Source organism: Erythrolamprus reginae, chromosome Z (genome assembly GCF_031021105.1).
Source record: "Erythrolamprus reginae isolate rEryReg1 chromosome Z, rEryReg1.hap1, whole genome shotgun sequence".
NCBI lineage: Eukaryota > Metazoa > Chordata > Lepidosauria > Squamata > Dipsadidae > Erythrolamprus > Erythrolamprus reginae.
The window spans coordinates 6,342,865-6,360,179 of record NC_091963.1 but is presented as its reverse complement, the minus strand read 5'-3'; the positions used below and the strand labels follow the sequence as shown (position 1 = coordinate 6,360,179).

Below are 17,315 nucleotides of genomic sequence, written 5' to 3'. Positions count from 1 at the left end.
ATTTTTTAAAAAAAAAATAGATTCAGATACATTTATTTATTTATTTATTTATTTGTTAAATTTGTATGCCGCCCCTCTCCGTAGACTCGGGGCGGCTTACAACTGTAATAGAAAAACAATGTACAATACAAATCTAATAATTAAAATTAAAAACCCATAATTTAAAAAACATGCACACAACATACCATACATAAACAATATAGGCCTGGGGAAGTTATCTCAGTTCCCCCATGCCTGACGATAGAGGTGGGTTTTAAGGAGCTTACGAAAGGCAAGGGGGTTGAGGACAGTTCTAATCTCGGGGGAGCTGGTTCCAGAGGGTCAGGGCCACCACAAAGAAGGCTCTTCCCCTGGGACCCGCCAAACAACATTGTTTTGTCGACAGAACCCGGAGAAGGCCAACTCTGTGGGACCTAATCGGTCACTGGGATTTGTGCGGCAGAAGGCGGTCCTGGAGATATTCTGGTCTGATGCCATCAAGGGCTTTATATACATACATTGATGTGGAGGGTTTTAAAGATTAATATTCAGTCAAGTCAGAATTTTTTCTTTTTAGGATTGGTGAATAAATGTAAAATATTTCAATATATGATTTTTGTAGTGAGATTATTTATATGTACAAAGATAGAAAGCATTATTTGTCAAGGAGAGATGGTTGGTGAAATTGACAGAACTCGCTGACATGAACAAATAGACTTTGATTAGAGACAGGCTATTATTGACATTCATCACTGACTTGAAACCTCATATGGACTTCTTGTGAGAGAAAGAAAATAACTTTTGATTTATGGTTTTCATGATTACAGAGAGAAAGGAATGATGATGAAATTGGACAGAGTCTTTTTATTTGAATTGCATATATAACTGCCTAGAGAGATATCGGAAGGCGTTATCTTTATTTATGTTTTTCATTTCTTTTTTCATTTTTCTATATCTCCTCTGCAAACTTTTTACAAGTTTGAAGAGCCACTTTAATCGTGAATTGAGATTGGTTGAAAACTTCCTAAGAAATTATCATGAGAAGATCATTGTTTTGGGATAAAACACAGGCCAACTTATGATCATGTTTGAGCCGAACATTTCTCTTGCTGAGTGAAACAGTTGTTAAGTGAATTTTGCCCCATTTTACAACACGCCTTGACAAAGTTGTGAAACAGAAACATAGAAGACTGATGGCAGAAAAAGACCTCATGATCCATCTCGTCTGCCCTTGTACTACAGTATTTCCTGTATTTTATCTTAGGATGGATATATGTTTATCCCAGGCATGCTTAAATTCAATTACTGTGGATTTACCAACCACGTCTGCTGGAAGTTTGTTCCAAGCATCTACTACTCTTTCAGTAAAATAATATTTTCTCATGTGGCTTTTGATCTTTCCCCCAACAAACTTCAGATTGTGTCCCCTTGTTCTTGTGTTCACTTTCCTATTAAAAACACTTCCCTCCTGGACCTTATTTAACCCTTTGACATATTTAAATGTTTTGATCCTGTCCCCCCTTTTCCTTCTGTCCTCCAGACTATACAGACTGAGTTCATTAAGTCTTTCCTGATACGTTTTATGCTTAAGACCTTCCACCATTCTTGTAGCCCGTCTTTGGACCCGTTCAATTTTGTCAATATCTTTTTACAGGTCAAATTATATCAAATTATATCAATATCTTTTCATTGGTCAAATTATATCAAATTTCTGCCATTCTGCCGTTAAACAAATTTCTGCCATTGTTAAGATAGTAACATTCAAATCTCATCACCGGCTCAAGGTTGACTCATCCTTCCGTCCTTCCGAGGTACAGGAAGCAAAATCTCATGAAGGAACCCGCGGGTGAGATTTCAGTGATTGTTTTTTTGCTTCTGCGCAGAAGCCAAAAATCACCAAAATCTGTCTCACACGCATGTCCCCTTGCCCGCCAATAGGACACCTGGAACTGCGAACACTGCACACCGTTAGCGATGGTAAGAACAATCCACCCCTGATGCTAATGATGGTAAGGGTGAAAAAGTCACTTTGTTGAGTGCTGTTGTAACTTTGAACGTTCACTAAATGAACGGTTTTAATTAATTCAAGGACTACCCGTATTTACTTATTTATTACATTTTAGGGTGACTTTAGGAAACTGTTTGACCCTGCCTAGAATCAACCAGGATCACATGTACCAGTAGTTCTTATGGCCGGTTGTTTAATAAATATTTGAAGATACAATGTATAGGAAGATATGACCCAGATCCACATTTTATTTATTTATTTATTTATTCATTTGTCCAATACACAAATACATAGGAAGAAAAATAGACATGTGGTAATATATATAAGGGTAAAAGTGAACTTAGAGGAGAGGATATATGAAAGAAAGAGAATATATATGATAGGTGAAAGTAGAAAGACATTTCCAACAATATTACAGCTATTTACAACATCCCATAGTCACATGATCACGTCTTGACGACTTTGTCAAAAACTGCACTTAATTTCTGGTTTCAGGCAAAACCACATAGTGAGCTTGCTTAATGAGCACAGCATACACTTAAGTGTGTCAATTGCTTAACAACTGATATGTTCACACGCATTCACTTAAAGACTGCTGCGGAAACATTATGTCTTACCACAGTAATGGACAGGCTCCATTATAGTCGCAACTCAAGGTCCAACTTAACAATTCAAGGTTTGTCCATGATTCATATCTCCACTTTCCATAACATCTTGAAAAAAAAAAATCAGGATTTTGCTGGATTGGAAAGGTGTGTGCTCTACTTAGGTGAGATTCAAAAATATTTTCAAAGATAACCTTGTGTCACAGTCCTTGTTTCCTGGCCTTGAAAAGATGAAATCGGTAAATATGTTGCTAGGTTTTTCTTAACATCTTGGTGAGAGGGTTTTTTTCAGATTATCAACCAGCAAAACAGGGTTTTTCATTTCATTTTATTTCATGTTTTGGCACGCGCAATCGTTAATGAACATGAAATCTAATTGTTGCCTAAAAAGGATAGTGTTTTATTTACTTTTTTCCCCGTCTATAACTGTGCAAAACCTCCCGGATAGCATTTGGGAAATCACTACAAATAGAGCTTTTACACAAGGAGAGCTTTCAGTGACATTAGCTCCAACCCTTCTCAAGATTTTGTTCACTCCTTCACTGTGGTTTTCACACTTCAAATTGTGCACAGCTCCTACTGGGTTATGTTGGACTCTCAGGTTCACATCTGCAAAGCAGAAAGCTCCTTTCCCCACTCCTAACTAGGTGGTTCCCAGTGGAAGGGCTGCAAAAAATTTTTACTCCCACATTGGGCATGGCTTATTTTGTGGGTGTGGCTTGCCAGCCATGTGACCAGGTGGGAGTGGTTTGGCGATCATGTGACTGTGGGGGACAGCTTAAAGGTCATGTGACTGGCTTAAAGGTAGCCAACTTGACGTCACTCACGTCAAGGGTTAAGGTTAGGGTGCCTGGCTTCCTCGCCTCAAAGAGATACAATTTCCCTATCTATTTACTATTACTGAACATCCAAACTATACTATTTAATTTTATGTATATGTGCCATATGTGTACATACATATTACACACAGGCACACAAAAATATACATTTATCTACTATATAAAGTGTATCTACTCATACACCCACACAGCCCTTTTAAAATTATTTACATTCGACCTCATTTATTGAGATAGGAAAAACATACTCAGAGCCCAGAAGGGGAAAAAAGAGAAAAAAAATCATTTTTTTTCTACTGGTTCTGCGTACCTCACCATACCCGTAGGAGCCCATTACTGGTGGTTCCTCCCAGTTCAAACCAGTTCACCTGAACTGGTAACAACCTGCTGGTGATGTGCCAATGATGTCACCAATCCGATTTGGTCAGTGCTGATGTGTAGGCACTAGCATGGTTCTTTTTAATGTTTTTAATTTTATTTTTAAATTTTTTTAATGATTTTTTCTTCTTCTGAGCATGTGCAAAAGCTGAGTTTCCTCTGCATACAGTCGCCATCTTTTTCTGGCTCCCGCAACCCCCCCAAATTTTTCGGCAAGGCATATGACCACTAGATGGCAGCTAAAGAGTTTCCTGTACTTGTCAACTGCCCTCTAGTGCAGTGTTTCCCAACGTTGGCAACTTGAAGATATTTGGACTTCAACTCCCAGAATTCCCCAGCCAGCGAACGCTGGAATTCTGGGAGTTGAAGTCCAAATATCTTCAAGTTGCCAACGTTGGGAAACACTGCTCTAGTGATCGCTGGAGTAGTCTAGTCTAGTCTAGTCTGCTTACTGTTCTGTTCTACTCTACTCTATTCTGCAGTCTAGTATATTCTATTCTATTTCATTCTATTATTCTTTTTGTTCTACTCTATACACTATTCTATTCTGAATTCTATTACCCTGTTTCCCCGATAGTAAGACACCCCCGATTGTAAGACGTATCAGGGGTTTCAGGGGGGTCGGCTAATATAAGCCATACCCCGAAAGTAAGACATATGTCTTACTTTCGGGGAAACACGGGGGTATTGCCGCCTCCCTCTCATCTAGCTGCGCGCCGCCTCCTGCCCACGTCCGCACCGTCCCCCTCTCCATATGTCACCGCGCAGTCCCCTGCACTTGTCACTGCCGCCTCCTGCTTAAAATACGGTAATGCACACAGTATTAATCATACATCAGTAAAACATACACACTGGCATACTGGGGTATCATCTGCTGTTTTGTGGTGAATACAATACTGTTCAGGTTGTTAATAAATGTTAATTTTATGGTTAAAACAAAAAATTCGACAATTTTTTTCCAATATAAGACATACCCCGAACAGATTGTGTACATAGTGGGGCTTTTGGGGATAAAAAGAAAGTAAGACACTGTCTTACTTTCGGGGAAACACGGTATGTTCTGTTCTACTTTATTCTACTCTTTTCTGCATTTTATTTTATTCAGTTCTATTTTAATCCATTCTATTCTGCTTTCTGTCCTACCCTATACGCTATCCTATTCTGCATTCTGTTCTATTCTACTCTATTTTGTTCTGTATTCTATTCTACTCCATTCCACTCCACCCCATCCCATACTCTGTGCCATGCCATTCCAGTATTGTATTGTTATGTATTGTATTTTCTTATTTTGTTTTCTTTATTTTATTTAGATGACTTATTCTTTATTTTAGTTTCAAGGTGACTTAAAACATCTTACTTTCACATAAACTTAAGATTATCTTACATCCCACAAACCCCAAGAAGAATTTTCTAGATTCCCCCCAAGTAGGAGATGAACTCATTCCCATCCTTCAGAGTGGGGGGAGAGCTGTAGGCAAACTTGACAACTGCCACGCTTTTACAGTAGTGGAAGTGTCCCAGGATCAAGGGGTCATCCCTTTTGATCTTCCTAGCTGGCTTCCACCAAGCAAAGTCAATAAGCGGAGCCGACTTCGCTAAACAACCATATGATTCATTTAACAACAACAGTGATTTCATGAATGACCATTGGTTGTTGTGAGCTGCCCCGAGTCTTCGGAGAGGGGCGGCATACAAATCTAATAAATTGAATTGAATTGAATTGTGAAATTGGGTATGACTCATTTAACAACTGCCTTGCTTAAGAGCCAGAACAGACATTCCATTCAAGAATTTGTGGTCGTAAGTATTAGTCAGTATTCTGTATTAACCAGAAAAGGAACTCTGGGGCTTCTTATTTTGGACCAGCAATTGGGGGGGGGGGCAGGCCCCTGGAATCAGCTCTCCCTGGAGATTCGCACTGCCCCCACCCTCCTCGCCTTCCGGAAGAGTCTTAAGACTCATTTATGTTGCCAGGCTTGGCGCGATTAGATCCGATGAATGTTAAGTATGCTCGATGTCTGAATGGGTACGATCGAAAATTAGTCACTTATCGTTTCCTTCTTAAGGTTTCCACAATTTTTTTTATTTTTTAGAAAATTAGCAATTTCCATAGCCTGAAAAAGTTTTAAACCCATTGATTTGGGCTCTGCATAGTAGAGATTTCGTGTTGGTTTTGCACACATCAAAAGCTACTCGGGCTGTCTCAAGCTTTGAAGCCCTGGTGTGTGTTGCGTTAAGTGTGCCATTTGCTTCCCTCACTCACAAGGTTGAGCTTCTGTTTACTTTTTGTTTTACAGTGCTTATTTTAGCATTTACATTATGTACACAATCTGTTCCGAGTGCAACAAATTTAAACTGGTGTAAAAAAAGAGAAGAGCAAGAGCTACTGCTAATTTCCTAAATTCTTGCAGAAAACAGCAAGTGAAACAGAGAGAAGCAGATGGATCCTAGAATTGTTGTGGTAGAATGTTTTGGGGGCTTGTAGAAGGACCGGTGAAATAGAATAGAATAGAACAGAGAATAGAATAGAAAAGAACAGAGAATAGAATTGGAATAGAATACAACAGAGAATAGACTAGAACAGAGAATAGAATAAAATAGAACAGAGATAGAATAGAATTAGAATAGAATATAACAAAGAATAGAATAAAATAGAAACTTTATTGTCATTTTAAATGTACAGCATTTTAAATGTACAGCATACATTTAAATGAAATTTCATTGCATACAGCTCTCAATGGGTCTCTACCTCTAATATGCACTATATTATTATTATTACAGTATTATTATTATTATTTATTACAGATGAAACTCATTTTAAGGAACTGGGAGACTATAAGCTCATTGTGGCGATCAAAAGTGAATGCAGTATTCCAAATGGGGCCTTACCAGGGTCTTATAAAGTGGTATTAACACTTTGTGTGATCTTGATTCTATCCCTCTGTTAATGCAGCCTAGAACTGTGTTGGCTTTTTTGGCAGCTGCTGCACACGGCTGGCTCATACTTAAATGGTTGTCCACTAGGACTCCAAGACCCCGCTCACAGTTACTACTGTTGAGCAATGTATCACATATACTGTACCTGTGCATTTGGTTTTTCTTGCCTAAATGTAGAACCTGACTTTGTTCACCACTAAATTTCATTTTGTTAGGTAGCGCCCATTGTTCAAGTTTGTCAAGATCCTTCAGTATCTTGTTACTGTTTTCTGGAGAGTTGGCCATTCCTGCCAGTTTGGTGTCATCTGCAAATTTTTCACTGAGGTTGTAACTTTGAAACATAGAAACATAGAAGACTGACGGCAGAAAAAGACCATGGTCCATCTAATCTGCCCTTATAGTATTTCCTTTGTTTTATCTTAGGATGGATATATGTTTATCCCAGGCATGTTTAAATTCAGTTCCTGTGGATTTACCAACCACGTCTGCTGGAAGTTTGTTCCAAGGATCTACTACTCTTTCAGTAAAATAATATTTTCTCATGTTGCTTTTGATCTTTTCCCCAACTAACTTCAGATTGTGTCCTCTTGTTCTTGTGTTCACTTTCCTATTAAAAACACTTCCCTCCTGGACCTTATTTAACCCTTTGACATATTTAAATGTTTCGATCATGTCCCCCCTTTTCCTTCTGTCCTCCAGACTATACAGATGGAGTTCATTAAGTTTTTACTGATACGTTTTATGCTTAAGACCTTCCACCATTCTTGTAGCCCGTCTTTGGACCCGTTCAATTTTGTCAATATCTTTTTGTAGGTGAGGTCTCCAGAACTGAACCCAGTATTCCAAATGGGGTCTCACCAGCGCTCTATATAAGGGGATCACAATCTCCCTCTTCCTGCTTGTTATACCTCTAGCTATGCAGCCAAGCATCCTACTTGCTTTCCCTACCGCCCGACCACACTGCTCACCCATTTTGAACTGTTGCTAAATGAATGATTGTAAGTCACAAACCCTAGATTAGGAAGAGCAACTAAGATGTTTAAAGGCTTGGAGACAAAGGCAAGCATGTAGAACGGTTGCAGGAACTGGGCATGGCTAATCTAGAGAAAAGAAGGACTAAGGACTAATAGCAGTCTTCCAGTATTTCAGAGGACACCACAAAGAGTAGGGAGTGAAGCTATTTTCCAAAGCTCTAGAACAGTGATGGTGAACCTATGGCATGGGTGCCATAGGTGGCACATGGAGCCATATCTGCCGGCATGCGAGCTGTCGCCCTAGCTCAGCTCTATTGTGCATGTGTGTGCCTGCTAGCTGATTTTTGGCTCGCACAAAGGCTTTGGGAGGGGAGTTTTGACTTCCAGAGAGCCTCTGGGAGGATGGGGGAGGGCATTTTTACCCTCCCCTGGCTTCAGGGAAACCTTTGGAGCCTGGGGAGAGGAAAACACGAGCCTACCGGGCCCACCAGAGGTTGGGAAACAGGCTATTTCCAGCCTCTAGAGCAGAGGTCTTCAAACTTGGCAACTTTAAGACTTGTGGACTTCAACTCCCAGAATTCTCCAGCCAGCATAGCTGGCTGGAGAATTCTGGGAGTTGAAGTCCACAAGTCTTAAAGTTGCCAAGTTTGAAGACCTCTGCTCTAGAGGGTGTCCAGAAGGCGTTTTCGCCCTCCCGGGGCATTGAATTATGGGTGTGGGCACTCACGCATGTGTGATAGTGCACGCCCACGCTCTTTCGGCACTGGAGGAAAAAATAGTTCGCCATCACTGCTCTTGAAGGCAAGAGAAGAAACAATGGATGGAAACTAATCAAGGAGAGAAGCAACCTGGATTAGAAGACCTCGAAGGTCCCTTCCAGTTCTATTCTGATGGATTGAACTATGAACTTCTTGTACGTGGCCCATTGATAGTCCTAAGTAAAGATGATTTGATCTCAGACCTCTGGGTCTTCAGACCCTCCGCGGGTCAACATTCAACATTATCCAGTTTCCAGGTGACTTTCCTGCTGAATTTTTATCCCGTGCTCCTTGATTAGCTTATTGTTGATTGCACTCGTATTCTGATTGAATTGCTTTTCAGGAGCTACGTACCAGGCGCGAGCAAAGAACCGACGTGCCACAATTATTCTCTGTTGCATTCGCTGTATAAATTGGTTTATTTAAGAGGCGACGAAAGCTGCAAGTAAAAGGTGGGGTTTGGCGGTTGTTCTTTTCTAATTGCTCACTTTCTTCGTAAGGGGTGAGAGGAAAGGGCCTCTTAATTGGAAACAGCAAAGAATAAGACGGAGGAATGCGACGTTCTCAACCCTCAGGGGATCTTGCAGAGAACACGATGGAAATGCCTTTCTTTTGGGTTTTGCATTATTGATGTTGTTGTTATTAAAGTAGCAGTTAAGGTGTTACACAGCTGTGATGACTGCACTGTAAGGAGACCTAAACAATCAACCTGGAGAATATCTGTCATCATGAATGAAGGCAAATACAGTGGTACCTCTACTTACGAACTGAATTCATTCTGTGTCCAGGTTCTTAAGTAGAAAAGTTTGTAAGAAGAAGCCATTTTTCCCATAGGCATCAATGTAAAAGCAAATAATGCGTGCGATAGGGGAAACCACAGGGAGGGCGGAGTCCCTGTTTCCTCCCAGGAGATTCCTAGAGAGGCCCCACGGAGGCTTTTCTCCACCTCTTCCAGACTTGTTTCCTCCCAGGAGATTCCTAGAGAGGCCCCACGGCGACTTCTCCCTGCCTTTTCCAGCCCTGTTTCCTCCTAGGAGATTCCTAGAGAGGCCCCACAGAGGCTTCTCCCCACCTGTTCCGGACCTGTTTCCTCCCAGGAGATTCCTGGATAGGCCCCGCGGAGGCTTCTCCTCGCCTTTTCCCCTTTACAGTTTCGGAGGCTTGTGTTTGTAAGTGGGAAATGGTTCTTGAGAAGAGGCAAAAAAATCTTGAACACCCGGTTCTTATCCAGGAAAGTTCATAAGTAGAGGCCTTATTAGATAGAGGTACATGATAAGTATCCTATGATAAATACATTTGATTCAAAACTAAACAAACAATCTAAAATCCCGAGTTGCTAAAAATCAGTCATACCCATTCAAACAACAACCATACAAACATTGTTGGCCAGGGGGCTGAGGTCTAATTGTCCCAAGCCTGGCAGCATAAATGAGTCTTAAGATCCTTGTGAAAGGTGCAGTCTGTGGAGTATTAGAGAAACATGGTCACACCTAGAGAGATCCATGACTGCTGGCGCAGCTGTATTTTGCACGATTTGTAGTTTCCAAACAGTCTTTAAAGGTAGCCCCGTGTAGAGAGCATTGCAGTAGTCGAACCTCAAGGGCATGAGCGATTCTGAGTAGTAGTATATTCTTCATAGATTTTTTCCTTAAAATATTTCCCACTTTGGTTTTGATAAATTTATTTATTTATTTATTTTGTCCAATACACAATGAGGGTTTTAGTGGGTCTATATCTATATACACATAGTAAAATACATGATGAAGGTTATAGAGGAGATACTCATCGTAAAATATATCTAAGAAATAATAGAAAAGAAGGTATAGTAATAGAACATATCAATGAAAGAATAGAAGAAGAGATAAAGGAATAGAAGAAAGGTATAGGAGATATAGGAGAGCAATAGGGCAGGGGACGGAAGGCACTCTAGTGCACTTGTACTCGCCCCTTACTGACCTCTTAGGAATCTGGATAGGTCAACCGTGGATAATCTAAGGGTAAAGTGTTGGTGGTTTGGGGATGACACTATGGAGTCCAGTAATGAGTTCCACGCTTCGACAACTCGGTTACTGAAGTCGTATTTTTTACAGTCAAGTTTGAAGCGGTTAATATTAAGTTTAAATCTGTTGTGTGCTCTTGTGTTGTTGTGGTTGAAGCTGAAGTAGTCGCTGACAGGCAGGACATTGCAGCATATTATCTTGTGGGCAATACTTAGATCTTGTTTAAATGGCCAGAGGAAAGCAAAAGGCTGGTGCTCACTTTCTTCTAAATCTCCTTTTATTTCTCCCGATTGATATTACAATGAATTGGCTCAGTGACTCACTGCAGAGCCAGGAAGTAGCTTCTCAAACGTTTTAATTATGATCTGTGTAGATCCTAGCTCAATTCTTCATGGGGAAGTTTCAAAGTTTTTGGGGTTTTTTTTAACAAGACAATAGAATGAGAAATAGAAATACGGGGGAATACAATCTTAAATGTGTTAATGAATGCCTTTTATTCGTTTGATTGATTGCGACCTTGTGGCTAGAAGAGGTCCTTGAATCTTGGGGAAAGCTCAAATTATTCCATTTTATAGTAAAGCAAAGGATTATTAGTTGGTTGAATTACGCAGCACTTCTCCCCTGTTGAATTAGGGTTTTGAAATTTAAACTGCAGTTCTGGAGGGGGAAATGTGCAGTTGTTATTATTTTTTAGCTGGATCTCATGATTTTATTTATGGGGAAAAGTATAACAGCTAAATTCAGTACAGGGAGTCGTCAGCTTAAAATAGTTCATTTAGTGACTGTTGTGGCTGGCTCTGGCCCAGCTCCTGCCCCAAGGAAGGTGGAGGTGGATGCAAGGGAAACATCAACATGTCATAGGCCTGTTTTATTGCCGGCAGAGTCAGGGAGTGCAGTTTCCTCGGACGAAGAAGAAGGTGGGGGTGACTTGGAAGAGGGGGGCTTGGCACACAGCCCAGGAAGCCAATCCCCATTATCTTCAGTCAATTCAGATGAGGAAGTGTTAGACCAATGCAGGCGCAGAATTATGCATAGAAGAGACCAATTGAAGAAATATTACAGGAGATAAGAGAGGCCACTGGTGTTTGGGTGGGGCTCCAGTAATTAGAGCTGCTGATATAAATAGCAGCGTGCTGGCTTGGGCCATTGTGGAAGATTATCTGATCGTTGTTCTTCAGGACTGTGCCTTGCTGTTTGTTGATTTTTCACGGCTTTGAAACCAAAGCAGAGCAAAGTTTGTGTGTGTTTCATTTCATAGAAGAAGGAGGGCTGTGACGTTTCTTCACAGCTGCTAGCTAAGTAGTTAAGGACTGATTAAGGGGATTGTACAGACTACCAGGTTGTTTTGGGACGAGTGCTCTTTGCAATAAAAAAAGGATGCGTTGTTTCTTTTGAATTTTTGTGATAAAGAACATTGTTTTTGAACTTTCAAGTGTGTGTGTGTGTGTGTCTGAAATTTGTACCCTTGAATTTAAAGCCCGGCAGAACAGTGGCCACTCGAAGTTATAAAGGCACTGAAAAAAGTGACTTAAGACCGTTTTTCGTACTTAATAACTTTTGCATCATCTTCATGGTCAAGGGATCAAAATTCAGACACTTGGCAAGTGATTGATAACGGTTACAGTGTCCCTGAGATATGTGATCAGATTCACTTGGCAACCATGATACTTGCTTAACAACTGCAGTGATTCACATAACAACTGTTTCCCAGAAAAGTTGTAAAAGGGATCAAAGCTTACTTAACTAATCTTTGCTTAACAGCAGAATTGAGGTTGAGGACTACCTATATTTACTAATCAAGGGACTCTCTTGATGTGTGGACTTCACTCCCAGAATTCTCCAAGCCCTTTGACCATTGCTGAGAATTCTGGGAATCCAAGGCCACAATCAGACAGGTTGACTTCACTTCCCAGAATTCCCTGGGCAGTGTTGAGGTTGGAATTTCCAAAATCCCAAGTTCTCAGAAGTGGCCGAGAATGAATTATCTTTCATTGATGGAATGACTTAACAACTATGAATGATGGGATTTCAATACCTTTGATCTAAGCCAGGATCACCACCTTTGGTAACTTTAAGACCTGTGGGCTTCAACTCCCAGAGTTCCTTAGCCAGAAAATTCTGGGAGTTGAAGTCCACTAGTCTTAAAGTTGCCAAGGTTGGAGACCTCTGATCAACCATTGGCAGCTTGAAGACTTATGGACATCAACTGGCTGGGGGATTCTGGGAATTGAAGTCCACAGACTTTCAAGTTTCCAACTTTGAAAAATACTGGTCTAGAGTGGCAACGCCCAACCTTTCTGCTTTTGTGGACCAGTGGGAAGGGAAGAGAGGGGATAGTTTCATGTGAGCGGTGGATGAGTATATGCACACGCAGCTCCATTTGCAGAAACTGGACACACATATGCAAATGGAGCTGTGAGTGTGCTTGGCCAATGCTCACAAGAGTGTAGAACAAGGACAGAAACACCAGCCTAAAGATGACGAGTGGGACCTTGTTGAAACGTCACCAGAAATTTCCAAATCCTACACAGGAAGAAACCCGAATATACCAAGACCGTCATACCTGTACCCGTGAAAATCTATGAAAACATATATACATATACATATATATATATACCCACTAAAACTCTCATTGTGTATGGGACATAAATAAATAAATAAATAAATAATTGTACAGATATCTGATGTGATTTTGCCTAGCTTCACCTGCTGTATTCACCTGCTGTATTTTCATCACTTTAAAAAACTGTCCTTTTAGGTATATTCTTTTGGATGGTGAAAACATCAAGTTGACTCTGGTCTTCCGTGTTTCTCAATCACAGAACCTTTTAAAAGTTTAAAAGTTATGGATTTCAACTCCCAGAATCCCCCAGCTTAGCCTGGCTGCCTGGAGAATTTTGGGAGCTGAAGTCCACACCTAAAATGGCTGAGATTGAGAAACGCTGCTTTTAAAAGAAACACAGCCTGACCAATTCTTTTCCTTTACCTCTATCATTTCTTTAAAATGTCCCTTTCTCTTTGGAAAAGAGGAATCTCTCTCCTTCCTTGTTCAATTTCTGTTGTGTTTGGGCCTGGGCCAGACATTGCTCCCACAGATGGGAGAGACGCGGCACAAAGTGACTGCGAAAGCCTGGCTGACAGCCAGGAAGATGTGGCAGACAGCCAGGAAGACGTGGCAGACAGCCAGGAGGACGAGGCCACTGGTACGCAGGATTCAGCAGACAGCCCAGGGGATTTGGCATGCAGTCCCTCAGACAGTCTTTCGTCCCTGGGTTCTTCTGCAGATCAATATATCGATCTGCGTAGCCGAATAGCTATGCAAAGAAGGAATCGCTTTAAGGAGTATTACAAGTCATTATAGGAGCACCTGGGCTGGGTGTGGTTCTCATACTGAGGGCTGGGTGTGGTTCCCTTAATGAGGGCTAAAGGGATAAAAGGGAACAAAGGCCAAGGCAAACTGGCTGTTTACCTGTGTTATTTTGTGGTTCCTGCTCTGAAGTTTCTGTTCTGTGCCGTTGGAGTTTTCAACCCAGCTTTTTCAGACAAGTGGGAGATGAAAACTCTGGGACTTGCTGTTGCTCCAAAGAATTCAAAAGGACTCCTGAAACGTCTTTGCTCATTCCAGGTTGTCTTTGTTTGTTTTTTCCTGAGTTTTTGTATGCGGCTGAAGTAAGCCTTGCACTCTCATTGTTTTCAGACACTAAGAATTGTTTTTGAGTAACCCTTTTTTGTTTATCTAATACAAGTTTGCTGATTAGCAGAGCACGTGTGTGTTTGATTTCTTTTCCTTGAACTGTTACGCATTGCCTGAGCCCTGTCAGGCAGAACAATTTCCAGAATGCCATTCAGCAATCCTTCTCCCATTGTTTCTGAAGAGGTATCCCCTGAGTGATAACTAGATCTGGGCATTTAGTGACACTGTAAAATTACGCCTTCAACCAAGCAGATTCCATCTTACTTGACTGAAGCAACGTATCTCCCGGACTCTTGACAAAAGAGACACTTCAGAGGCTCTGATTAGCTGGAAACGTTCATTGCACAAGTGGCAAAAATTGAATTCCAGCTATGTCCTGAATTTTCATGTGCTGCTATTTTTATTTTGACTCTCTGCACAAGTGCAGACTTCTCTCAGCGGGTGCCAGGCGCGTGTGTCAATTGGTGTTCGTCAGGAAGACAAATCACAAATCACATCTGGCAGCCCGGTTGGTTGTGTTAAAAGAGTTGCTAGCATCCACTCTTCTCTCCCTAATAGGCTGCACAACATGGTAGAGGTATAAAAATTAATCCTGTTAGGCCATTTAGGTTTTGGGTTTTTCAGCTTTGGCAACTTTAAAAAGTGTGGACTTCAACTCCCAAAATTCTTCAGCCAGCGTGTTGACCAGGGGATTCTGTGAAATGAAGTCTGTTCTTGCCGGCTGGGGGATTGATTGATTCATTCATTCATTCATTCGTCCAATACATAAATACATAGGAAGAAAAATAGACATGTAGTAATATATATAAGGGTAAAGTGAACTTAGAGGAGAGGATATATGAAAGAAAGAGAATATATATGATAAGTGAGAGAAAGGAAAGACAATTGGACAGGGGACGAAAGGCACACCAGTGCACTTATGTACGCCCCCTACTGGCCTCTTAGGAACCTGGAGAGGTCAATCGTGGAGAGTCTAAGGGAGAAGTGTTGGGGGTTAGGGGTTGACACAATTGAGTCCGGTAATGAGTTCCAAGCTTCAATAACTCGATTGTTGAAATCATATTTTTTACAGTCAAGTTTGGAGCGGTTCGTATTAAGTTTGAATCTGTTGCATGCTCTTGTGTTGTTGCAGTTGAAGCTGAAGTAGTCATTGACCGGTAAGACATTGCAGCACATGATCTCAATATTCTGGATATTGAGCTTCACACAACACTGGCTGAAGGATTCTGGGCATTAAAGTCCACTCAGGTTGGCTGGGGAATTCTGGGAAGTGATTCATTCATGCAGGCTGGGGATTCTGGGAAGTGAGGTCCACTCATCTTGAAAATGAAATTCAATAGTGAAAATGAAATTCAATGGTGAAAATGAAATTCAATGGTGGAAAAAAGTAAGGTTCTATATTTAGGCAAGAAAAACAAAATGCACAAGTACAGTATATGTGGTACATTGTTCAACAGTAGTAATTGTGAGAGGGATCCTGAAGTCCTAGTGGACAACCATTTAAATATGAGCCAGCAATGTCAAAAAAGCCAACACAGTTCTAAGCTGCATTAACAGAGGGATAGAATCAAGATCACACAAAGTGTTAATACCACTTTATAAAGCCTTGGTTAGGCCACACTTGGAATACTGCATTCAGTTTTGGTCACCACGATGCAAAAAGGATGTTGAGATGCTAGAAAGAGTGAAGAAAACAGCGACAAACTTCCAGTGTTGGAGCATTCACAACTTCTGGAGGCAAGTTGTTCCACTGATCAATTGTTCTAACCATCAGGAAATTTCTCTTTAGTTCTAAGTTGCTTCTCTCCTTGATTAGTTTCCACCCATTGTTTCTTGTCCTAGCCTCAGGTGCTTTGGAGAATAGCTTGGCTCCTTCTTTGTGGCAGCCCCTGAGATACTGGAACACTGTATTATCATGTCTCTCCTAGTTTTTCTTTTCATTAAAGTAGCCATGTCCAATTCCATTCTTCATATTTTTTAGCCTCCAGTTCCCTAATCATCTTTGTTGCTCTTCTCTGCACTCTTTCTAAAATTTCAACATCAATACATTTTAGATTAGTGATCCCAGCTTGCTATTACAAAAATTATTATTATTATTATGTCAATACAACACAGCAAACGAGATCACTATGCTGGATTTCGTATTTCATCACCAGTCGGGCGCTTCCCAAGCACCTAGGACTGCGTGATGTAGCGGCAAATTATGTTTGCCGATCCCAGTGAAGCGGCCTTTTGCAATTGACAGATGGAGATTTTGTCAATTCTGATGGTTTTCAAATGTCCGCTGACATTCTTTGGTACTGCGCTCAGCGTGCCAAGTACCACTGGGACCACTTTCACTGGCTTATGCCAGAGTCGTTGCAGCTCGATTTTTAGATCTTCGTATTTCACTAATTTCTCTAGCTGCTTCTCCTCAATTCTCTATTATTATTATTATTATTATTATTATTATTATTATTATTATTATTAATTAGATTTGTATGCCGCCCTTCTCTGAAGACTCGGGGTGGCTCACAACAGTAATAAGAAACAGTGTAATAATGGGACATATCCAATAATAAAAAATATATAAAAACCCCAATAATTAAAAACCATACAGCACATACATACCAAACATGAAATATAAAAAGCCTGGGGGAGATGTCTTAGTTCCCCCATGCCTGGAGAAACAGGTGGGTCTTGAGTAACTTGCAAAAGACAAGGAGGGTGGGGGCCGTTTTAATCTCCGGGGGGAGTTGGTTCCAGAGAGCCGGGGCCGCCACAGAGAAGGCTCTTCCCTGGAGCCCGCCAAACAACATTGTTTTGGTCGACAGGACCTGGAGAAGCCCAACTCTGTGGGACCTTATCGGCCGCTGGGATTCATGCGGTAGAAGGCGGTTCCGGAGGTATTCTGGTCCAATTTATTTATTTATTATTTATTACTTAGATTTGTATGCCGCCCCTCTCCGAAGACTCGGGGCGGCTCACAACATGTAAAAAACAAATCATAAGCAATCAGACAGATTTAAAATATTTAAATATTTAAAAAACCCCAATGCCATGTAGAGCTTTAAAGGTCATGACCAACACTTTGAATTGTGACCGGAAACTGATCGGCAGCCAGTGCAGACCACGGAGTGTTGTAGAAACGTGGGTGAATCTGGGAA

General features: G+C 41.0%; 1 protein-coding gene across 1 annotated transcript in view; it reads left to right on the top strand.

The window, feature by feature from the left end:
• CRHR2 (corticotropin releasing hormone receptor 2) overlaps positions 1-17,315 on the top strand; it is a 115,748-nt gene that overhangs the window by 17,156 nt on the left and 81,277 nt on the right. The gene's annotated exons all lie outside the window — the stretch shown is intronic.